Source organism: Octodon degus, unplaced genomic scaffold, assembly GCF_000260255.1.
Source record: "Octodon degus isolate 3935 unplaced genomic scaffold, OctDeg1.0 scaffold00023, whole genome shotgun sequence".
NCBI lineage: Eukaryota > Metazoa > Chordata > Mammalia > Rodentia > Octodontidae > Octodon > Octodon degus.
The window spans coordinates 2138265-2163053 of NW_004524599.1; the positions used below are offsets into that span (position 1 = coordinate 2138265).

General features: G+C 42.8%; 1 protein-coding gene across 6 annotated transcripts in view; it reads left to right on the forward strand.

Annotated features, from left to right (window-relative positions):
- Positions 1-24789, forward strand: part of Atxn1 (ataxin 1) — a 421514-nt gene that overhangs the window by 159649 nt on the left and 237076 nt on the right. For all 6 annotated transcript variants that reach the window (XM_023712041.1, XM_023712038.1, XM_023712042.1 and 3 more), the window contains one exon: positions 4362-4490. The gene's annotated coding sequence lies outside the window, so the exon portion shown is untranslated. The remainder of the gene's footprint in view (positions 1-4361; positions 4491-24789) is intronic.

A 24789-nucleotide genomic window follows, 5' to 3' on the forward strand; every position in this document is an offset into this window, starting at 1 on the left:
TGGATGGATGGATGGATGGATGGATGGACAGATAGATAAATGGATGAATGAGTGGATGGATGGGTAGATGGATGTACAGATAGAGGGATGGATAGATGTGTGGATGGATGGATGAATGGATGGATGGATGGGTGGGTGGGTGGGTGGGTGGATGGAAGGATAGATGGGTGGATGGATAGATGGACAGATAGATGGATGGAGAGAAGGGTGGATGAATGGATGGACAGATGGATGGATGGATAGACTGCCAAAAATGTAGATACATATATACACATTTCAGGAAAAGAAAAACTTGCATAAATATTTTAATGCTAAATTTATTGAGACATCATAAAATTAGTACAGGGTATGTTTTGACCTCTGCAAATGCAAGAGGAGGTCATACTGGTGACCTTTAGCTTCCAGACATTTTTTTTAGTAAGGCAAACAGCTACCCAGGTGATCTTGGTCACTGAGATTGCTGCATATGCATTTTCAGTTTCATCTCGAAGGCTTGGCAATGTAGTAGATTTTCTGCCATGTACGACATCCTTTAGGGTCCCTCATGTGAGGCTAACACCATCTGTTGAAAATCATCCTATCTTTCTTTTCCTGAATTGTATATACATATTTTTGTGCAGTGTGTGTGTGTGTGTTTTCATATGTGCAGAATTCCAGAGCTGAGCATTTATTATTATCACAGTACATTAGATGTTGTATATTGTGTGTTGAAAACCCATCTGCAGTAATCCAACAAACACAGATTAAATAACCATGAATAGGGGACATTTTTCCTTCCTCTTCCCTTCCTCCTTTTATTCATGTCTTCTACTGGGCACTTATAAAAAACAAAGTGATGCACGGACTACTGACTGTGCAGTCGGGCAGCCAGGAGTCACCAGGTCTGCCTTCCTGGAGCCACCCATGGGGTGAGCTCACATACTCACCAGCATTAATTAATGAACTAAACCAAAAATGTGAGAGGCTGGGGAGATAGCTCAATAGAATAAGCACTTGCCTGGCAAGCGCAGGGTTCTGAGTTCAATCACCAGTACCGCAAAAAAAAAAGTGGATTTACAAAAGTGACTGGGGCAGCAGTAGAGAGTGATGCTATCAAGCCTGGACAAGGAGGTAGAGACCTGGAAGAGAGATCAAGAAAGGCTCTCTGAGAAGAGGCTGAGCTGAGGGATGAAGGAGAAAAGAACACAAGACATTTGAACAAGAGGCAGGTGATTTGGGACAAAGCTACAGCAAGGAGGATGTCATGGGCCTGAGGTCTAGGGGAGCAGAAGGAATTGACATGTGCAAGGATGCAGGCTGGGAGAGAAGCCAAGACTGGACCATAAAGGCCTGCAGGGGCACATCAGATTCCAGGCTCAGTGAGAAGGCTGTGCTGGGCTTTCAGCAGCAGCTGAGGATGGGTGAAAGGCGGGTGGGGTGCAGAAGTACAGGGATGCAGGGGTGGAGGGTAGGAGACCAGGGGGGAGGCTGGTGTAGTGCCCAATAAGCTGTTCAGGTCCAGGCTAGGGGTGATGTGGGACACACCAGTGGCAAAATCAGTGACTTGATGGTAAATATGGAGCATAACTAGGGAGAGGATGATTTTGATGCCATTGGTGAGCTGGGGACTGCAGAAGGGCTACTCAGATTGACAGATAGCTCTGCAGGGGATGAAGGGCAGCCATTGCCCAAGACGAGCTAAAGTTGCTCTTGAAGAGTGGGTAGGGCTTTTCTAGCTGCTATGGAAGGGAAAGGCAGGTTAATCAAAAGAATGATTGTGTGGAAAGGCTGGGTGCTTTATAAGGAAAAGAAGCTTATAGAGGTCCCAGTTTTGGGGGCTGATGGTGCAAACCAGCTGCACAGCACTGGCCCTGGTGAGGGCCTCTCTGGTGGTGTCACATCAGACTGCATGGTACCACAGGAGAGAGAAATCACAGGGCACCATTGGAAGCCAGGTAGAGGCAGGGGGCAAGTCTTGCTTTTTTTTTTTTTTTTTTTTTTTGGTACCAGGGATCAAACTCAGGACCTTGTGATTGCCAGGCAGGTGCTTAAGCCACTGAGCTAACTCCCTGGCCCAACTCTTGCTTTAAAAAAAAATGTAAGAAACCCTCTCATGAGAACCAACTCAGGGTACCGGGAAAATGGTCGACCTTCATTCCTTGAAAGAGTAGTGACCTCAGTGATGCAATTCCTTCTCACTGTCCCTACTCTCCAACATCCGAGTCCTTGGGACCCACAAGTCATTTTCTGGATGTTTTGGGGTGCACCTAGCTGTTTTGTCTAGTGATTCGGAGAGGTACAATGTGCAGAATTTGTAAATAGGCAACGTGTTAAAATAGTTTTAAAGTCACAAAACTATTTGATACAGAAATTCCTTTCTGATCTTTTCATATCTTTTATTATCCTATTATGGTTATTTTAGTCACTTATCATATCTTTGTTTAGGGAGGTGCACATGTCTTTTGATTTTATTATCAGTCTTCTTTCTCATGAAGATTAGCCACTTGAACATTCTCTCAGGCTTTCACAGAGAGCACGTTGGCCAAGCAATGGCCGTGACTCATCCACATGGCTGACGCTGACAAAGAATCTACAATCTGAGGTACAGGATCTCAGGATAAATCCTGAGGGGATTTCATTGACCTTATCAGATCCAAAAGCTACAACTCTCGTTGCATAGATCTTGCTTTATCTTGGTTCTTAACCATCCAGCAGAAAAGTATAAAAATGAAGTATAAGAAGTAAAGCCATGCTGTTATGTTGAGCTGTAGGGGACTCAGGTCAACAATTTCTGACATTGCCAGTCAAGCAAAAGACCCAATACTATTGTGGACTACTGGACTCTTTTAGAATATTTTGCTGAGTTAACACATCTATGATATTCAAATGATGGAACTAAACAAAAAAGAGGATACAGATGAATGTCCATTTTGTATCTTTGTATTCAAAATGGTTAGGATAGATATATAGTTACATTCTCTTAATGAATAGAGGGATTTGTTGTAATAGTGTTTGTAAATAGGGTATCATGCTGCATCTTGTACAGCAAATAACCACTAGGAAGAATGTATGCAATGTGTTAATTACTGAAACTGTCCTACCAATTCGATTTGAAACTGTCTCATTGCTATTTGTTTCTCAATAAAATTATGGGGGAAAAAAGAAAAAGAAAAGTAGCCACTTGAAATGTGGATGTTAGACTTTTAGTTGGTGTTTTGGCATCTAAATTTGGGGTTGGACCCAGGGAGATAGCTAGGGCCCGGGGAGATACTTCCGTAGAATAAGCGCTTGCCTGGTAAGCTCAGGGTCCTGAGTTCAGTCCCTGGTACTACAAAAATAAATAAATAAAAATAAAATAAATAAATAAATTTGGGATTGCCTGAAAATTTTAATTTACTAAGATAACTATCAATACACTGTCACTTGGAATATGAACATATTGAGTTCAATTCAGCTTGTGAATTAAAATCAAAGGACAGTCCCATCCCAGAAGACTTAGGATGTAAGTTGCATATCAACTTAGGGGAAAAGTGGAGTAACTCTGAATTGATACCCATACAAACCTGGGTATGTTTTTGTGATATATAATAATTACATTTGTTTGGGGGACTTTGTACAGACATGCAGTGCAACATACCTTGATTATTTTGGTTTCCTTTCTCCCCTTTTGACCTCTTCTCTCCCCTTTCCTCTGACCCCTTTGTCCATCTCCAAAAAGTCTTGCTGCAAAAATGTTGTAGCACTGGAGTAATAGCATGAATTCTGAGAACCATGATGACCTAAATACTGATTGTAACAGCTGCTCCTGCTGACTGCAGTCTCAGATTCTTGTCTGATACACAGCTGATCGTGGTGAGCAGCATGCTCATGGGGGGAGGCACTCGACACAGAGCTAGGAGCGTAGTCAGTGTTCAGTCCCTGTCGATGACTATAGACATCACCGCTAGCGGCACTACTGGAGTCATCAACACAGGAATATTTAATGGTTTCAAAATGAAAGGCAGAATCGTAAACACAGGTGCTGAACTGGCATAGCTTTGTGGCTGGATGGAATCTTGTAGAGCATGAAATTCAGCATGTTCCTGACATTTCTGGAGAAGAACTGGCTAGTTTTTATTTCCCTGAAATGTTGGAAGCGGGAGATGGGGTGTGGGTGAGATCTCAAAGGTCAGGGGCTGTGTTTGGAAACAGGATTACGCTTATCCTAGGGGTAGGGTTCGTGTGTGTGTGTGTGTGTGTGTGCGTGCGTGTGTGTGTGTGTGTGTATAAAAGAGAGAGTGGTCATGCAACAGTATGTTTCTCTGTTCCATGACTTGAGCTGATGTTACCTGAGGACAGAGTTGCTGCCTAACTCAGTGGGAATATTGTCTTTATGATTCCAGGCCTGGGCATCTAACGCTGAGCTTCTCTACTGCCTCTGTTTCTACTGAAGCAAAACCTGTATGAAAAGACCTACCACACAGGAGCAGGCTGCTGACGGCTTTCCACTGGGATGAAAGCACATGGTACAGGTAAGCATCTCCCAGACCTCTCACCAAGAATTACTGTGTAGCTGTAGAGTGCCCCAGACAGCGGTAGTCATGTATCTGTAGTATTTCATCATGCGCACACTTATACATAATGAAATATATCTACGCGGCCACATGCTCTTCCTCTATATATTCTTTTTTTTTTTTTTTTTTTTTTGCTGAACCAGGGATTGAACTCAGACCCTTGCACTTGTCAGGGAAGCACTTATTCTACGGAGCCATCTCCCCAGCCCCTCCTCTATATATTCTTTCTGTCTCTTTTTAGAAAACTAGGGTTATTGCTTTTTCAGAGGGAAGTATCATTTCTACAATTTTGAGATGACTGATTAGGATAGATGACCCAGCCCTTCATCAGTAAGGAGGGGATGACTCTAGTCTGGAATGCATCTCTGTGTTTGCCTAGCATGCCTGCACCTGGGCTCGGTTCCAAGTATGAGTGCTACAAAAGAAGGTACGTGAGGGATGATTCCAAAGGTAATATTCAGAAGTTTGGCCAGAAAGATGGGCCGTTAGATGGTAGCAGAGAATAATACAATACATATTGTCATCCGCCTTTGGTACATAATAGTCAATATCTTTTCATCTACAATATAATTTTGGATAATTATATAGTATAGCACTGAGCAGATTTGCTAAACTTCATTGAGTTAATTGCCTCTACTTGGACATGGAGCTGTATATAAGGTCTTTTTGATGTTATGCTCCCAAAGCTGTTCTTGTAGCTCTATATTAGTTCTCATTATACATGGCTTCTTTAGGACAAATAACTATCTGTGAACCACTGGATTGAAGGCTTTATGGTTTTAAGACTTGTGATACTTGTTGCTGAAGTACTTTCCAATAAAATCATGAGTTTCTATTTCCAGAGGAAGCCTATGACAGTATCTGTGTCCACACAATTTTCTGATGCTGAGAATTTGGGAAGAAAACAAGAGGCTTTTCCAAGTGATCATGAGAGATGGTGACTGTGTGTGTGTGTGTGTGTGTGTGTGTGTGTGTGTGTGTTGCATATGCAGGAGAGCATCTATTTGTAAATCATGCTGATTTAAGAGCCTTTCTGTTGTAGACAGTAGCAGGCTGGAAGCTTAGCAGATTTTGACATTTGAGAAGTAATACTAAATCAAAAAGGAGTGGAAGACCCCTAGGGAATTTCAAGTTCTTCCTTTTTTTGCCAAGTGTTTTTCGACAATTGTGAAATCACTGGATAGCAATAATTTTCCAGTAGAAAACAAAGCTTTTCTTTTCTTAAATAGACGTGCTTTAAAAAGCCTTTGTAAATGTTTACCTAGAGCTATACTGCTCACCAGCTCAGTGTGTGTGTGTGTGTGTGTGTGTGTGTGTGTGTGTGCATGCGTGCATGTGTGTGTGCACGCACCCAGGGCTGATAACATGGTTAGACATAACCATAGCAGCCCTGCAGCACAGAGGTGGGAGACCCCACTAGGGAGGACTACAGCTCTGCTAGTCTCTGGAGGTATGACATTGGGCGAGTCTGCATTTGTAAAATTTAGGCTAAAATAGTATCCATCTCATGAAGTGTCATTTCAAGTGAATAAATATGATGTATTTAAAAGTACCAAGTATCTCATATCAAGAGACTGGTTAATGCTATGGGAATACAAGCATGATAGTAATAAGCAAATATCAAGCATGATGTTGACAGTGGCAGCATCTCAGCCTTGTATGATTGTTCTCCCCTTCTTTGTCCTTCCTACGCTTTTTTCTTTTTTTTTTTTTTTTTTTTTTTTTTGTCCTTGGAAAAAAGTTGAATATAGCTTCTGCATGACTTTGGTTTGCATTCAGAGTCCTCCTGGTCTTGGAGAGACTGCTGGATTGAAGACTTCCAGTGAGAGACCCATTCTCCCAGGGCCTCTGAGGGGAACCCTGGGCTCAACCCCATGGCACATTCCCACCTGACACACCCTGGACGGCGCAGCAGCTGTCCTGGGCCAGGCCAGCTTTGGGCCTCTTGTGGATGACACGGCCAGCGTTTCTCACCGTCTGGCACCATATGTGATTGTGTCCTACTTGGCTCAGCTCTTTCCCCCATGACTCACTAAGCTTCATTTCACTAAATAAATGAAAGAGAAGGTAGATGAGGGCCTCCCAGAGCTTTGGCAGTGCATGCTTATCCTACATAAAACAAAAGGCGAAACTATGGCATTTTGAGTCTCACCACTCTTTGGCTACATCTTAAGGTTGAAAAGTGGAAGGGCAACGAGCCAAAGAATTATTTGGCACTAAGGAGACAAACACAGGGCCACTCAGATGGCTTCAGCCACTGCCTTTCCCTGGTTTCCCTGCAACTAGCTTGTATCTGTAGATACTACATTCATTCAGCCCCTAATTTCCAGTCTAATTTGAACAGCTCTGTATTTCTTAGTAAAAAAGGAACAGCTGAATTCCTAATTAAGACATTTTAGTGTAAAAATTCCTTTTTAATGGGTCATAAATTATTTGCCTTGAAGTGATTATGAGGATGAATAAGAAAATAAAACTTGTATTTGCATGTGTGTGCATTAATTCAGCAAAATTAATGAGGTCAAGGAAGGAGAGAGGACAACCAATGTGTTGGTAAATGTTGGCCAGGCAAAGAGTTCCTAATGTTCTCCTGGAGTTGGATGAGGCAGCTCATGAATGTAGGTTGAAGGGCTGTATATAGCCACAGTGAGAGTGGTAATGATGCCACCATACGGAACATTTGGTATTTGGATAGCACTGAGCTTCCGCCTAAGCTGCAGAATCAATAGCGAAGCAAACAGAGAGAAAGAAACAATTCTTTAGCTCTGCATTGTGAGCTGGAATGCAGAAATGCAGATAGTCTCCTCATGAAGGGCTTAGCAGCATAGAATTCTCTAGAAGGCAGGGTAGTGGGTATATTTAACCATATAGTGGTGCTGTGGCCTCCCGTGTGGTCCAGCAGTTTGGGGTTGTTTCCTTATGCATGGCTGTCCAAACTATTTTTGCAGCCTGCAAGTCCAGACCAAACCATTCTGAAAACTTACTCCACAGGGACCCCATAGGGACTTTAGGGTGCCCTAGGATGTGACCAGTAAAGACTTAAAGCCAAACCTTAGAATCATCAGAACAGGTAACAAGGGCTCTAGATGTACTCTCATCCAGGCGTTGTTCACTCATCTAATCACTTGGCTGTGTGTCATTAGGAGGCCCAGGTGATCTCTAGGACACTGGGCATTGCAGATACCGTGGGAGCCAGGGAGACATGGGTCTGCACAGTGCTAAGGCAGAGGGAGCTGGATGGGACCACTCTAAAGGGAGATGCGGAAGGCATCTGTTGGGAGAATCTGGGGCAGGCAGCAAAGACAGATGTTGATGGGAAAGACACGCAGCAGCAAGAACCCAAGAGCAGTCAGGGATTGGCAGCAAGGTTGTGATCGATGGGAGCCACACCCAGTTGGGAAGTCCAGAGGCTGGGAAGAAAAGATCACCTTGAGGTTCCTGGACTGTCTGAGTGCCAGGCTAGTAGGGGTTACACAGCTGTGGATCTCTTAATTTAGGTAACCTAACGATGCATCATATTGACAGTGCGTATGACTAAGGATATGAGAAATGAATCTCTTTTACTTTCTAGACTGTAGCTACACATCGGAAGAATGGACAGCATCCTACTCTATCACGGTCTGTGGTGACAGTCCATCTTCCTCCATCCTCGCTCGAGAGTTACATACCAAGGGAGTTGCTTGAAAAATGTGAATAGTTCTGAACCTCATGTACACTTGCCTTTGCCTAGACATCACTGCTTGTGACAAAACATAACTTATAAATTGGGCCCTGTGGAAGCTTAGCAGAAGCATTCATACATGGAATATAACATAGTATCAATTTGGGGCCACTTTTTGGTAGAATTGAGGTCACTTGAATACTAGCACCACCCTGGCACTGCAGTGGGCCTGGTAACCAGGGTGACCACTGCGTGACTTCCAAGGTCCCTGTATTCAGTGTGGATGCCCAGGACTGAGGTATGATTCTCTTCTTGGGAGAGGGCTGAGGTTTTGTCATGCTGCTCAGAATTTGGAAGATGTTTATTTCTAGAATTTTTTAAACTTAACATTGTTTAAATATTTAAAAGTTTCAGATGTAAAACTTCTGAGTTGTTTATTTCTGGAATTTTATATTTAATATTTTCAGGCTGCAGCTAACCATGGGTAACTGAAACCGTTATAAACCAAACTGCAGATTAGAAGGGATTCCTCTACTTTATTTCTTTAACAATCTCACAAATGAAGAAGTGGGGCACTTGCTTCTCCACGAAGGACTTGTGTTAATCATGTACTATCTTTTCCTACTTCATACACTATAATTTACCTAACAGAGTGAGATTAAGTATAAAATCAGTTCTACCATTTGCACACAAGCATAATTAACTATAGTTAACACTAAAAACAGTCTGGGTTCTAGATCAGAATAGTCTCTGTAGTAGTCAGGTCTTGGCCACGTTAGTAACTGATGCCCTTCTGGTCAGTGTTGTCTATGGGGTCGGGGCTCTGCTTACCTCTTCCTTCCTGGTATTGGTAGGGAGTCCTCTTTCAAATAGAGATGTCTTTTCTCTCCTCTGGACTTATACATGGGTTTGATAAAAGCAATCTCTCTCTCTCTTTTTTTTTTTTCTTCAGTTTTACTACTAGTGATGAGCCTTTTTCTCTTTTATGTCACCCTGTTGGTTGCTGTGGTCTGGGGCTCCAGTATCTAGCGTGAATAAAAACAACAACAGGCATCCTCGGAATCATGTGCATTCTGGAACGTAGGGTCTTTTCTACTCAGGGATTGGCCTGGTCTCTTTTATCATCAAGAAAACCATCTTGATGTCCGCTACATATATAAAACAGACACTTCCCCTGAGTTTAACTTTCAACACAAATATGTTGTTCTCTTTTCCAAGCCTTTCACAGTCTGGAGGCAGCATCTATAATTCCTAGCCAGTTTGGGAGGAAGCATTATTTTAAGACAATGATATTTTTCATGACAAAAGGAAAAATATAGTGTCAAAGGTTCAAGAATATACAGTATTTTATAGTATTTTATATGTAAGCATAGTGTTCAAAAGTCTTCTGGAGTACATTAGAGTTTCTAAAATAATTTAGCAGCCTTATCACTGAAGCATTTTATTCTGTAGAAATTCTGTAATTGTTTTGTAGTGTCAGGAGAGAAACATACGTGCAGTTGTAACAACTTCCATGAAGTATGGTAGAATATTTTATTACCTGATAGAGGAAAACACGTTAGAAAATGGTTAATATAAAAATCTATTGAGTGACTGGCAAGGAGGAAGTCCTGAGTTTGATGCCAGGTACCAAAGAGCAAACAAACAAACAAAAGCATCAACCATGGAATTTTTCCCCATTGGAGCCCTAAAGCAGATAGATGGCAGCAGGATTTCTCTCCCCAGTACACGCATGCTGCTTTGCATGCAGGCTGAATGTGTTGTTCGCTGTGGGAGCCATACCAGAAGACAGAGGTTGGCCTCTCGCACAACTTTACCAAGCTGACATCATCAATGGGACTTTTCAGATTACTGTGCATTTCCTCGTGGTGTTCATCAAATGAAGGTTTATATATAAGCATAGTTTTCAAAAGTCTTCTGGAGTACATCTTACAATTTCCTTTATGTTAAATATTATAGCCAATATATTTAGAATAAAAAGGATATAAAAATGATTCAGCTTCCCCCACCAACTCAAGGCCCAGCACCCCGATATCATTAGTACCTTTTGCTTAGTTGGTGTTAAATGGTGAATCATTGATTCATTGTTGAAATTCATTCATTATAAGATTTGGAAATAATACATAGAATGTTTTGGGAGTATTTTTTTAGATTAACAAGAAATTACTGTAGGCCAAGCAATATCAAGGAAGATCATTTCTTTAGATTAAATTAGAAGTACATAACTACTGCTGAGATTTTCATGAAATGTCTTAATAAAAATTAGGAAGTTAGCTTCTTTGACCTGGCAGTTATATGTTGCTTCTCTATTTTCTCCTCCAAGATTCTTCTTCTCTGTCCCACATTTTTCTTTTCTTTATAATGGGAGCAGTAAATCACCATTAGAAATTATGTACTTAGGAATGCTAGGACCTCGAATGAGAACCTGTAACATATGTGCCACAGCGGTGGTACACTGGGAAGACATCACTAATTGTTGTGTAGTTGATTTTTCTAAATTAAAACCTCACTGTTCAGGTGTAATGCAGTGTTGGCACTTTATGATAAATAAGTGGGCTTGGGGTTATAGGTTGGGCACTTGGTCTCTCAAAATTTGGTGTCACTGCGCTAGGACATTATCTGTCCTGGCCCACTGTGAGTGCCTTGTGAACACAGCCTATGGCTTATCTGCTGTGTCTTTTTCCCTCTACTAGACGCTGATTGTTTTGGTGGAGATTGTGGTGGGTATGTGACACAGATAAATATAACCCAACAGCATAAGAAGTCTAAGGCTAGTATTGCATGGTGGGGCTGCAGTAGAAGTTGGGGCTGTGTTCAGCTGTTATGGCAGAGATGTGGTCCTCTCAACGTGCCTGCAGAGGACCCAAGCCTGAGGCAGTGTCCTTGCACCTGAGAACCAGGAGGGCTTTGACCACGGAGGTCAGTGACAATAGGGCTTCAAGGGCCCCATCTGGAGCCCGAATGGGTTGCTCTCTGAGGCCTCTTCCACTTCTAAACATTGCCACTTTCTGTCCTTGGTATTTTAAGGCTTTGAAGTCTCCACAGAGAAGAATCAATGAAAAGCCCCAGTCCTCGCTATGTTCTCTCTGTGCGTAGCAGTGAGTATGCATCCAGCATCTCTTTGGTTGTGTCCTCTGCAAGCTCAGGGGAAGCTAATGACCTGCCCCTCCAGCATGAGGCTAAAACAAACAAAACAAAACAAACACTCCTCTCCGGCACAAAGGCAACCCCCTTCCAGATGCTTAACCCCTTCAGCGAGTCTTGGGATGGCACAGAGGGATCATCACTCTGCCTGGCACTGAGACACAGCCATCTCTGGAGTGAGATTTGGCAGCTGTGTGATAGTCAAGCTGCAGTACTTACATGACAGTTTGGGGAAAAGGAGTGAGACAGAAATAGCAGACTTCAAAATAATCCAATTAAAACAGCAGGGAGAGTGGAGTTGGGCAACAAGAAGAGAAGAGGATCTGCCCCAGAGTCTGACTCGTTCCAGTGTTCAGACAGGGTGGACTGCGGCCTGCCAAGTCCCAACATGTGCCCCTGCTGGAAAGCCGTGACCACTGCTGGAACCTCTTGCACGGAGCTGTAGTCTCCTGATCATCCTCATCTCTCTTCTCCTAGCAGTCTAATTATCAGGCTGTGTTGGGACCTAAATAGATCTGCTGTTACAAACCTTCTTTTCCTGCCTTGCCTTGCACAGGATAATAGCATAGTTAAGTATTTATGACATCAGAATGCACCGAGCTGAAAGTAGTTACGGTGAAATATCTTTGAACTGTCTTTGCATAGACAAATTGACAGACCCAGGAGGAAAACCCTTGTGTTAATTCCAGGGTATGGGTAATAGGGATAAGGAAGGGAAATTCTAGAAATGTGCTTAGAACTAGGAATGTGTTTCAAAGATAAACCATTCGTCTAGCATGTGCAAGGCCTTAGGTTCCACCCCTGGCATCATTAGTACACCCCCCTCAACACAGAGAACTGTAAACAATTACAACTGAGTAAAAATAAGAAGTGTATATTTTCTGTAAGGGGCATATCTGTTGTATTAAGGACTAGAATTAGAACATGCAAGTTGTAGTGGATAAAGTTGAAAAGTATGGGAGTTTGATCCCCAGCATGCCATGCTGGCCTCATCCCCAGGACATGCTGAGATGGCGATGGGGACTGGGAGTGGTGGCGCATGCCTGTAATCCTATTGGTTGGGAGGCTGAAAACAGGATCACTATGAGTCGATCTGTGTAGTGAGACCCTTTAGACTCTGTATTAAATACCAAAAAAAAAAAAAGTTGAAAAGTACAGAGCAAAAGATACAAGAACAATAAAAACATAAGACTTGTGAATGTGGTTAGAAATGATCAGATCAGGCTGGGTGTGGTGACCCACATCCGTAATCCCAGCACTTGGGAAGCTGAGGCAGGAGGATCACTGTGAGTTCAAGGACAACAAAGTGAGTTTAAGGCCAGCCTAAACTGCATTGGAAAACCCTTTCTCAAAAAAAAAAAAAAATCATTACAACATAGAAGGTGGAAAGGGTGATTTCAGGGCATGCAACCCATGACAAAGCAACCTTGGCATTTCAGTTTAACCAGAAAGGAGAACTTTAGAAGAAAATTGGGGGATTAAAGGTTTAGTTTCATTTGGAAGCACATAAACTTTCAGTAATGAGCAGAGTTCGTAGACTAACTTTTATAAAATGGAACCAAACCTGAATTCAAGGAAAATTAAGTAAAATTCATGTAAGTAGAAAAAAATAAGATGTGGTATGAGAAATCCTGGTTTTGAGTTTCAGATCTGTAATTTGTTAGCTTTATGACCTTAGGGAAATCACTTAAAAATCTGGGAAGTACTCCTTCGGTTTTATAAAATAGTGGTGGTTATAATCATCAATCTCACAAATGTACTGGGCTAATTACATGAGATAATGTGCTCCAAAACATTCGGTGGTGTCGGCGATGTGCAGCTCCGTGGTGAAGCAATTGCCTAGCGAAGCAGCCTCAGGCGCGGGGCTCAACCTCCAGGACTACAAAATCGTGTTTTGTGAATTGAAGAGGTCTGCGAATGTGCTCTGTCTGTGGATCTACCATCTTCTTACGCAGAGGAGTAAGCTCTCAGGGACAGTAATCACATAGGAGAATAAAACAGAGGACCCATCACATAGAGGAAAAATCTATTGTGTAAAAAGTTTAAAGACACATAAATTATTTTTGTGTCCTTTTCCTTTTTCTGGCCCGGAAATTCTTTTATGTTTATAGAACTTTTCTGCAGGCTTTCTGACAAGCTCTGTAACAGTGCTGTGCTCTCCCGGTTGAGCTAGAACTGACATGGTTCTGTAGTAAAGATTGCCTAGGAGAAAAACCTTCGTCACAGACTTAAGGTAAAGTGCTTTTTTTTTTTTTTTTTGCAGAAGTGGGGATTGAACTCAGACCCTTGAGCTTGCCAGGGAAGCGCTTATTCCACTGAGCCATCTCCCTGGGCCCGTGTTTTCTTATTTTATTTAATAACCCTTCTTTAGGGAGCTTTGGGCTAAAAGGAGGGGGACGGAGAGAATCTGGTGGGTGGAGCTAGAACAAGCGTGCCCAAGGAGGGGCTGTACCCTCAAGGCTGGGAGTGGGGCGGGCTGAGCGTGAGTGCCTGCCTCTGCAGAGGGCGAGGGCAGGCTGGTGTGCTGAAGTTCCCCTAAGCATCAGCCCATCTGTCTCATTAACATCTGTCTCTTAATCACAGACTCCACTGAGTGTCTACTTGTCTTTTTTTAGCTCTTTATCTTCATCTCCCGTAAAAGTTAACCAAAAGAAATCAACTGGCTCATGTGCTATTTGTATGAATTCTCACGCAGGCCAGGGGGTGGAACAAGCTATATTTACAAAAGGACCCTGACGCGGAGATGAATGTGTGGGCACGTGGGCATATCTGTGGGTGCACTTGTGCATATGTGCGCACGTGTGCAGAGGCCGGCCGATACACGAGCGTGTGTTGCATGCTCTCTAACGTGGAAAAGGCACTTTGACATTGAGCAGGGTGAGACGCAGTAGTGGAGTGAAATTCCTGCTTGGCATTTACTGTAGTAATTAAAAGTGCATGATGCAACACTGTGTAGAGGAGACAGTTGGCTTTCTCCTGGCTTGGAACAATTGTAGGAGTTAAATATTAACAGGTTGAAGTGTCACTTAGTATCTGAATACAAATTCTCTATTGTGCCGGGAACTTGTAAGAAGGCAGTGTGCTTTAGATGTGTCCCTGCTTGCTTGGAATTCAGAATGCTTTGAAACATGTTGCCAGTGTAATTTGTGGTAGAAAATGTGCTTGGATTGTTTGTCTGTTATTCGTGGGGACATTTGCAGGGCTAAACTATCACACGTAGAAAAGAGCAGCTTTGTTTGGAGAATAACAGTAGGAGTAGTACAAGAAAATTGAATTAAGCAGGAAAACAGAGAGAGAGTCCATTTTTTGATGGATGGTGGTTCCTATGGACTCTTCATTATTCCCTGTGAAGGAATAAAAACTATGAAATCGGATTTGAAAACTGGATCAAGACAAATAGCTTCTGAGATTTTTTTTTTTTAACCTTAGCTGTTTTTTCCACTTTTCTTCTAAAGCAAGTGGTTGCTATAGGAAGAGCCTGTGCTTACTGCATTAAATCTTCCTAAAAAGTATGCCCTTGAGGTTTGAGTTTTAGGAATCAGTTTATAAGATGTAGGAAATGGGTCTCTTGGGTCAGGGAGGTAGCTCAACAGGAATAAACGCCTGCCTGGCAAGCGCAAGGTCCTGAGTTCGATCCCTAGTACCACAAAAAGAGGGGGAATGAATGGGTCTCTTGGCTAGCACTTAGTTCCAAATATTTTATTTTATTAGTTAATTAGTAAGTTTTGTTTCTAGGTATTTTAGTGATCACTTACTTTAGAGTCCACAGTGGGATACTGTCATCTCTTACCTGTCACCCATCTTTTTTTCTCCAATAGTCTGTTGCCCTTTTAGCCGTTGCTGTATGCTCCAAATACTTTAGCAAAGATGTGTGGACACACACGTGAGTCTTTCCAAACTCAGTTATAAGCTACTTGAAAGAAGCAATTGTTTGTTTGTTGCTGTAACTCTTAACACCCAACGCAATGCCCTGAACAATGTATAATGTTGGATGGAGAAATGAATGAACAAATCTGGTGCTGACTGTGTGTCTGTCATTGTGTTAGACCTGAGGGACAATGTGTAAAAAACTGACATGATCATGTCGTGCCCAAGTGCTATAAAATCTAGTTGGACCTAGAACAGCTTGAGTCATGGAAAAAAGTATTGGATTGTCACCTAAAGAATAAAATAGGCATCTGTAAATCCATACTACTGTAAATTAAAAAAAAAAAACAACTAAATAAGTGAGAAAAAGAGGAAAAATTCAATTAATGGAAAAAGAAACAGGGAATAGAAAAGCACCCTCAGCATCCATAGTACCAGTTGCCACAAGAGAATGCTGCTGGTGGATGAATTAGATGTGCAGAAGTAGATTAAATGGATGAGAATTGAGGGGGAAAGTTTGAGCAGAAGCACAGATTGTGTAAGTTTCAAGGCATCAGTCCTCAAAACACGTAGTACAGAGGGAAAATATGGTGTTGTGTTGGAGAATCCATGCAGATACCGCTTTCCCTGAGAGCTTCTGGGATAGATAACATCCCCAGGGATAAACACAGGTACCACGTGAGCCCTCACCTGCTGCTCCCGGATGGACGGACCTGTTCTCATGCAATGTCTAAGGAGAATCAAGTGGATATATCAGACAGACCCACCTGGGACAGCATTTTAGAAAATAACTGATCACTCTTCTTCAGAGGTGCATATGTAGAGGCTGAGGAGATAGCTGGGTGGTCTGAGTACCCACCTGGCAAGTGAAAGGACCCTGGTTCAGTCCCCGGTATTGCATGACGTGCCGGCCCCAGAACCCAGGACACTCTACGCCTACCCCTGAAATGGGGTGTGGTGGTACACACCTGTAATTGCAGAGCTGAAAGGCTGAGACGGGAGGATCACTATGAGTCTGAGCTGCATAGTGGGACCTTGTACCAAATAAATAAATAAATAAATAAATAGAAGATTTTAAAAAAATTGTAAAGGTCCATATGTACCAATTCCCCACAGTGAATATATTTATTATGTATCACAGACAAAGACTAATAAAAGAAAAGGGGGAGAAAAAAGCATCAATGTCTTCAAGGATAAGGAAGGAAAAAGAAAAAAACTACCGCCAATTGGTGGAAGCCAGGTGGTGGGAGGTATGGCAGGGGAAGGATCCTGGTGCAAAAATAAGTGCTGGTGAAATCTTAATCACTTCTGTTGTTTCGCTACTGGTATTAACAGGTTGGTTTTAGTGTTCTAGTTTTCATCATGTTCTATGGTGACAGCAGATGTAAGGTGAGCCTGGGGAAAAGGTGGAAGTGAGTTCTATTAATTTTGCTACCCCGGGTCAGTCTAAATGTTCGTTAAAGAAGTGTAGCTGAAGGCCCAGGACCAATCCATGCAAAGCTGTCATGGAGCAGTGCAGGACAGCATGTGACGGAGGGGTTGTGCTGGGGCTGGGGGCTCTAGCTGTGAGTGGGGAGAGGACAGGGATGAGAGGTGGTGGTCGATGGTGGCAGGGAGTGGTCAGTTTTCCACAAGAAGCAAAAGCTAATGTGGACTTTGCGACACATGGAGCAAAGTGGGACTATTCCAGGTGCCATGACAGTGCTGATAAAGAATGGGGGGAGGGATGCAGATGACAAAAAAGCCAGCTGAGGAATGTGCCATTTTATTGGAGGCGAGTAAGAAAGAAAGTGGAACAGCTTAGGTAAGCAGAGCTAGAGACTCATTAGGACCTGGAGGAGCTGGTGCCATGGTGACACAGATCCCTACCTAAGGAAGTGACTCACTGAGATGGTCTACATGAATGTTTTTTGACTTACAGTGGGCTTGCATCCCCATTAAGCCATGGTTAAGGTGGAAATGCCAAAAGTCTATGCTATATTTGATATGCCTGTGCACACAAAACACTGACAAAAGCTCTATGGAATCATCATTTACTTAGGGAAAGCCCTTACATGCTCCCTTGGCTCTGCCAAGATATCTGTCTGGAAGTCCCCAAAATGAGAATGAAAATATCACGAGGAGACGTTAGTGGAAGTAGGAGAAGTGCATGCGTGCGTAAGTTGTGAGCTCCCCGTCCTTACGCACCACGTCCTTTCAGTGTCCATAGACTTCCATCCAGTGAACCCTTAAATAAAGCTCTTCTAGGTAGGTTTGGCTGTCTTTGCTTTTCTCTTGGGCTTGTCCCTCACTCTATGTTATTAAAGAAAATGTTTATCTAGCTTTGATTCCCTTATTTGCATCAGTTACTCTATAAATTTCCACCCATGGCTTAAGGATAACAATATATTTTTTAATCTCCATGACAAGCATCAAGAATTTTAGCCTATTGTGTCATCTCTAGGGATTTAATCCTGCTAACAAATGGTTTTGCAGCCTGGTTATCATGGGGGCAGGGGGTGCATTTACCCTGTGGTGACTTTGGTACACATTTGATCACATTGCAGTAATTGGAATTCTGTTTTGAAGCTCTGTGTAAAAAGATCTCCATTTGTCTCTTAGTCAACATTATAAGATTGTTTCTTGACAATTGAGTTCTTATACTTTCTTTGATATCAATCAGTCATTGAGCTAAATAAACATTTTATTGACAATAGGCTACTGAATAAAAAGTTAACCCATTTTATAATAAACTGTAAATGGAAGTTATTTGATGTTCTTAAAAATATGAAATTGTGGAAGTGCTGAGTCTGCCCAGAAATGGAACATTGACCATAGTCTTTGCAATGTATAGACTTAAACTTCAGATACCTTTTTAATGATGGGAAGTTTCTGTGAACAATGAATGGCTGTGGTGCATTGAAAACGTGGCTTCGGTGGCATCATGGGATACAGTATGAATTGATGTTTTGTGTGGGATATAAAGAGGAGGCACATCTTTTGTGGAGTGGACACTGGCAAAGGCAGGAAACCTTGTGAAGTGACCTCAAGGCATCCCCGTAGGCTTCCTGTGGAAGCACATATGTTGAAACTGGAAGATAAAGGACCTTTTGTGTTCTTTCTAGCTAATGTATTGACTTAAGTATTTTTTCATAGGATTGTATTTCAAAATTGTAGTGGTTCTCAATGGCTCTCTATAGAAGTTCTGTATAAAAATACATCAGCTAAGGGTTCTTCCCATAGTGCCCTATGCTGCCCCATCTCCTCCCATCTCCAAGGGCCTGAGCAGGATGGAGTGCTCACTCCAGCTCTTTGGCAGGAGAAGTGGAAGCCGTGTGCTGAACCCAGAAAAGTACTGTGGCCTCAGTGTCACAGATACTACAAGGCAGAGGCAGGTAGGATCCCGAACGAGTAGCCCTCTGCAGAGCTCCGTAAGTCTAGGAAACCCCCAGCCTGCTGTTGGTCAGAGAGTTGGCATCTAACAAAGAGCCCTTCTCTTGTGCTTAGTGTGCTTTGTGGAGATGACAGAGGCCTTTTACCAAGCAGACTTTTCTAGAAGTGCAATAGTGTGAAGAGGGCAGAGGAAATCAGAGAGGAAGGAGCAAGGATTTAAAGCCTGGCTTTGGAATTAGACTAAATCTGTTGCACATTATAGCCGTATTCAGAGCGCTCATTGTTCCCGGAAGCAGTTCTGTCCTAATGTGAGGGGATGTTTACAAGGCAAGACATGAAGAATGCTTACTTCTTTCCCTCTTTCGTGCTTACATTTCCTTTTATGTCTCTGTTCTTCCCTGTTGAAAGGAAGCTGAAGGAATGGTGAATAGATGAACGGATTAAGCTAGCAAGCTACTTTCCTCAGAGTTCTAGTGCCGTCACTTCTGTGGATTTAGTCATAAAAATCATTTGATACTTCCTTTCTTGTCCATATTTCTGTCATAACTAACTGGGAGTAATAGGAAAAAAATCATTTCAGGAAGGAGAAAATGACCCCCAAGCCTGTCTTTCAGTCCACAGGCATAGCCCTGAAATACTCAGATCCCTAGTGCCTTAGATAGGTACCCAAAGGAAGGGCAATGATTCAATAAATTTAATTTTCCAGATTCTCAAGTTAATTCAAAGGTACAAGAAGGCTTTCTAGTGTTAAATGTACCAACCACTGGGAAGAAAGGAGACAAACTTATGAAAACTAGAAACATTATAAAGTTCCAGCAGCATAGGGCCATTTAATTTGAAGACAAACCAACCCACTGGACTATTCAGAGCCGATGACCATAAAGGACTGTCCCCTGCACTGTGATAAAGAGGTGAGGGCAGAGAAGACAGAATGTGGCAGAACAGACAACCCAGATGGTGGGCCGACAGTGGGGTGGAAGCTTCTTTTTTGATCGTGGTAATGTGCCTAGGAATATTCGACAGCCAAGGTGGGGTGCATGCGGAGGGAGATGATTTCCAAGCCCATGGTCATTTCCTCCTGTGGCTCAGCCATTCCGAGGGGTACTAAGAGACATGAGGATCTTCTGCATCTGGCCAGCAGTTGTGGAGAGGGAGAGTAACAGTCTCCTTGGAACTTTGCCTGGCACTGTTGTTTAACCTGGTGTTGGCTGTGAGTACCCTGTCACTGTAGGATGTCCCCTCTGGTTCAAGAACAGCATGAGCCCTCTGAGTTGATGCATCAGGACTCAGAGCATCCGGATCTAGAGTTCTATCACTGATGTCCTCTTTGGGAGAGGAGAATGTGAGTCATCATGGGTGATCTATGCGAAAAGTAGATTAAATATGACCACTGGACAATGGCACCTACCCTGTTCTGTGTGTGGGACAGAGACTTACCTTTTATCTATGGTGGTGGGGCAAGCATCTGCATCTTCTTTGTCCAGCTACACCTTCCAGAACCTGGGTCCTGTTTTTCTTCACCAGTACCCAGATCAGAGGCGTGTGCCACCATGCCTGGTTCTGGTCCTCAATTATTTATGACTTCTCAGCATTTGTGTTTTACACTTAGACCTTGGTTATATCCTATTTATTCTGCCAAGGTGGAACCTACTGTCTAGCTCCGAAGCAAGTCTTTACCAACCCTTTACTAGCAAGACAAGTCCCAGGAAGCAGAGCTTGTGGAGGGGTTGAGGGTTCATTGTACTAATTATGTTCGTGTTCTTTTATGGGGTGGAGTAAAGCGTTAAGGCAGGGGAGAAGCATGCAAAGAGAGGCAGCAGAAGCCAGCAAAATGTTTGGAAGTTCCCAGGTAAGGGGGGAAAAAAAAAACCCCTCACACCCAACTGCTCCCGATTTCCTCACCGTCTGTTCCCTGCTGAGCATAAAACAACTTGCGTAAGAGCTGTTAGACCTAGAATTTGTTTGCAGCAGGAACTCACTCGGCTTTTGTTTGCCTTCCTGCAAAACGAAGCATAATTTATGAACATAGTCACTCTCAGAAATTGAGTTTAAAGTTCCACGTCCCTGATTTACAAATGAACTTTCCTATGCACAACTCATTCATAAATTGGGGGTGGCCTGTCCTGGGCACGTAACCCAGAGACAGCCTTTACCTGTGCTCTGTCAGTGAGGACAGCTTGTCAGGTTGACTTACGTGCACTTTTCTCTGCCCTCAGTTTGATGATCGCCTTGCTCTTAAATTTTAATACTCTCTTTCCATCTGGAGAATCATTCGCTTCAGAGGTGCTTCAGACGCTCTCAGGAATCAGAATGCTGATTTTTATCTCCTACTCTATCTTTAGTAGGATTCAGGGCTATGAACGTCTTTTGCACAGGCAAAAGAAAAATTGTAGGAAAGCTGAGAACTATTTAAAGGAAGTAAGGAGGAAAAGAATGCGGTGCTAGTCTTGTTGTCAGATATCTTGCAATATAATTACTATGTTGGTTTTTAAAGGTTAGAGAACTCTGAAATTTATAATTGTGTGTGTGTGTGTGTGTGTGTGTGTGTGTTCCACACGCAGAAGGGGGAAAATCCTACACACTGAAGAAAAGGAGCTTAACATAAAATTCCCAAGCATTTTATAGTTTGTCAACCCAGAATAATTCATGGATTTTATATTTGCTTTCACACATATCTGATAAACCAGTTGTCTGCCCCGTGCAGCCAGCCTGCAGATGCAAAACCTTGTTTATTTCTAATGTGTGTGTACATGGGCTGAAATGCTCCCCCAGCCTGCGTCCGACTGTAGAGAGAAAAGGTAGAAGCTGAGTCCTGGAGACATTCCTGCTGGAGAACGTAGTCTCGTTGTACGAGAAAAAGCTCTGTTGTTAGCAGGGCGGCTGACAGACTATGATCACAAATGTTGCTGATGCTGTTCTGTGAGGAATAGAAATAGAACGGCGAGGACTCTGCAGGGCTGTCAGAGTGGGGCTGTCACAGTGATCTGCTTCCATATTAAAACGCAGGCTGTATCCCCCCATCCCCAGTGCGCACCCCGCCGTGGAAGAAACAGTTGTTTCAGCTGCTATTCTGACTTGTAGCTGCAGATGTGACTTTCATGCCGCTGCAGTTGAAATCTAGTGAATAGAAATCATGTTCAATGGTCTTTCTCTCCTGTTTGAAATAGCGCCACAGCCCGTGCAAGAAACATTTCCTTCCAGTTCTGATGTATTTTGTTGTATCTTTTGATGGGTTTTCTTTACTGTCAGAACTATGGGAGTGATTTCACTGTTGTGTCTCTGTGCCGTGTCTAGTCAGCAATCATTTTTCCCCGGATGACCTTCACCGATGCCAGATCACCTCTATGTTTAGTGTTCGTTCGTTGACAAATGTCTTTAGAAGGGTTTTGCAGAAATTGAACCACAAAACTGTGGTTTAATACAAAAAACCCTTCAAGCCTGTGAGGGAAAAGTGCCTTGTGGACTGTAGTGTACTCTGCTAAGGTGCGGCATTACAGTGAAATACTCCTGGGTTCTTAACTGAGCACTGAATGTGCAAACATAAAAGACAGCTTATGTTTTTCCATAACTGTACTGTTTATAATGTTACCCTAGTCCCTGGAAGATACCCTAACACTTAAAGAGTGCATTTAGGAGAATCTTGTGTTAATATATACCAAATCAAGGCCATTAGTTACAGGGAACCCTGAAGTCACCCTTTTCAAGCCCTATGAGAAAAAAGTGCTCTGTGAAATATTTAATGCAACTCAAACACAAACAGAATAGGACACTGAGTAACTTTATGTCAACGTAAAATATTGAGAGACAAATATAAATTATTAAGTTTAATGGATTCATGTTTTATGACTGACTCAAGTTTACAAATTTGAAGGCTGTTTTTTTGCCCACATATAGATACCTAAGAACTTTATTCTTATGGTTCAGCTTAAATCTTATGGCGTTCATGCTTAATTTCCAATATCCTGGTGACTTTTTCTTTTATTTTAGAGCTGTTCTTAGTTCCAGTAGGGCTGGGATTCACTTGTAGGTCACATTGGCTCCATGCAGGTGCCACTTCTTTCTACCATTTGGGCCTGGTGGGTTACTCTGCAGCCCATGGATGTGCTAACCCTCTCTAGAAGCTTCTGTTTTGTAGCTGACACTGCACTGACCTGAGGAATCTTAGATCAAGCAGGAGGCTCCCTCATTTGTTCTGTGTCTGCAGTTCCGCACATTTTATGAAGAGACATTAATGTTTAAAGAGACCTTATTAACCCTGTGCATTAAAATGCTTTACCTGGAAATTCTTGGAGCCGTGTTCTCACATTTACTTCTCAGAATGTTCAGATGGCAAAAGCAGCTTTTATTTTGTTTATTTCAGTCTTGCTTTTTGTGGTCAAAAGCTAACATTACCTGGAGACATTTTAGTTCATGTGGAAATTATTGTTACTATGAATATTATTATTATAAGTATGGGGGTTTTTTTGCAAATGAATTGGCATGCTGACTTTTTAATGTGAATGCTCCCTTAGAAGCACTGTTAGTTTTTATGAGGAAGGCTGATTTCTGGGAACGGATAATATGATGTTAGAGGTTGCTTTCCAAGCAATTATTGACATGTTTATCAGATAAATCAAACATGCAATGGAGCATGGGGAATGATTTTTCAATACCGTCTCCTCGAGATTTGTTCCCTGAAGACAATAGCAGTGCTTATGAGGTGGAGTAGTTTGGAGAAGCTGCTTTCTACCCTCATGGGGTGTGTAGCAAAAAGCCAGTGGCCAGAGCTGCGCCCTCCATAGTTTTCTCAAACGTTTAACTAGGCATGAAAGGACCATCTACCTTAAAGCGTTTGCCAGTGAAGATCCAGCAGAGATTGATTTTTTAACCACAGGGCTCATATACAGAAAAAGAATGCAGTGGCTAACACTGAAAGAAGCAAGTGACAAGACAGGAGATCTCCCCAGATCTGTCAAGGAGTTGTGAGGAGGCTAAGGCTGAGGCACTACACCTTCGGATATTCCTGAGTAGGGAGCTAACTGAATCCTACATTCCATGCAGTCCACTGCTAAGACCTCTCAGCCAGGGAAGAGGAATGTTCTGTGCTTGGGAACTGGGAGAACCTTTAAAAAGGTACAGTGCAGTGCTGGTTAGTGTATTCCCAAAGTTGTGCAGCTATCACCAGAGCACACTTTAGAACCTTTTCATCTCCCCAAAGGAAATCCTACCCGCATTAGCAGCCCCTTCTCCTTTTCCCTCCCTCTCCTCCATGCTCAGCTCCTGGCAACCACAAATCTGCTTTCTCTCTCTATAGCTTTGCTTATTCTAGACATTCTGTATAAATGGAATCATGCAATATGTGGGCTTTTGTGACTGCCTTCTCACTTAGCATAATGTTTTCAAGGTTCGTTCCTCTTGCAGCACATATCAATAATTCATTCCTCGTTATGATCCATTGTGTGGCTACACCATGGAGCCTATTCGTTTGTCAGTTGATGGGCATTTGGGTTCCCTCCACTTTTTGACTGTTGTGCTAGTAACATTTCTGTACGAGTCTTACAGAGATGTTTTTGCGTGTGTCTGTGTAGCCTACATTTTAAACAGTTACAAAGTCTTTATTTGCTTCGCAATGCTTTCTCCTTTCTTTTTACCTTTCTTCTGCTCCCCAAGACAGCTTCCATTGGAACTTTGGCTGGAAAAGAGTGACAGTGGCGTCTAACTTTTACTAACACATCGGACAGTCTCCTAAGTGTCATGCATGTGCTGTAACATTTCTGAGATATCCCAGACTTTCAGATGCCTTGGCTGAGGGTCAGGGACTAACATGGAACCTGAGACACATCAGCTGGGAAGATGGGAGGCCTGAGGTTTGCTCAGGGATGATGCCTCCTAGGTAATTATACCTGCTGGGCTGTGCATCTGTTCTGGCTCACAGAAGCCTCTTCCTTTTCATGAGATTCCTCATGATTTGCTTGCAGAATGTTAAGGAAGAAGATTCTGGGATTTCTCTATCCTGTGCCTTGGACTTGGAGCTCCAGGGGGACAACGCCACTGTGCACTAATTCCTTTTGCTTAAGGGAGGTGGCATTACTGCCTCCTGGTGCTGCCTGGTTCTATTTAATCAGACTTCTCCCTAGTCAGCATCCTCACCTCTGTCTCCATCCCAGCCTCCTGCAGATACTGCCACTCCTAGGACCATGTTCAGGCTTGAACCTTTCACGATCTTACTGTCTTAGA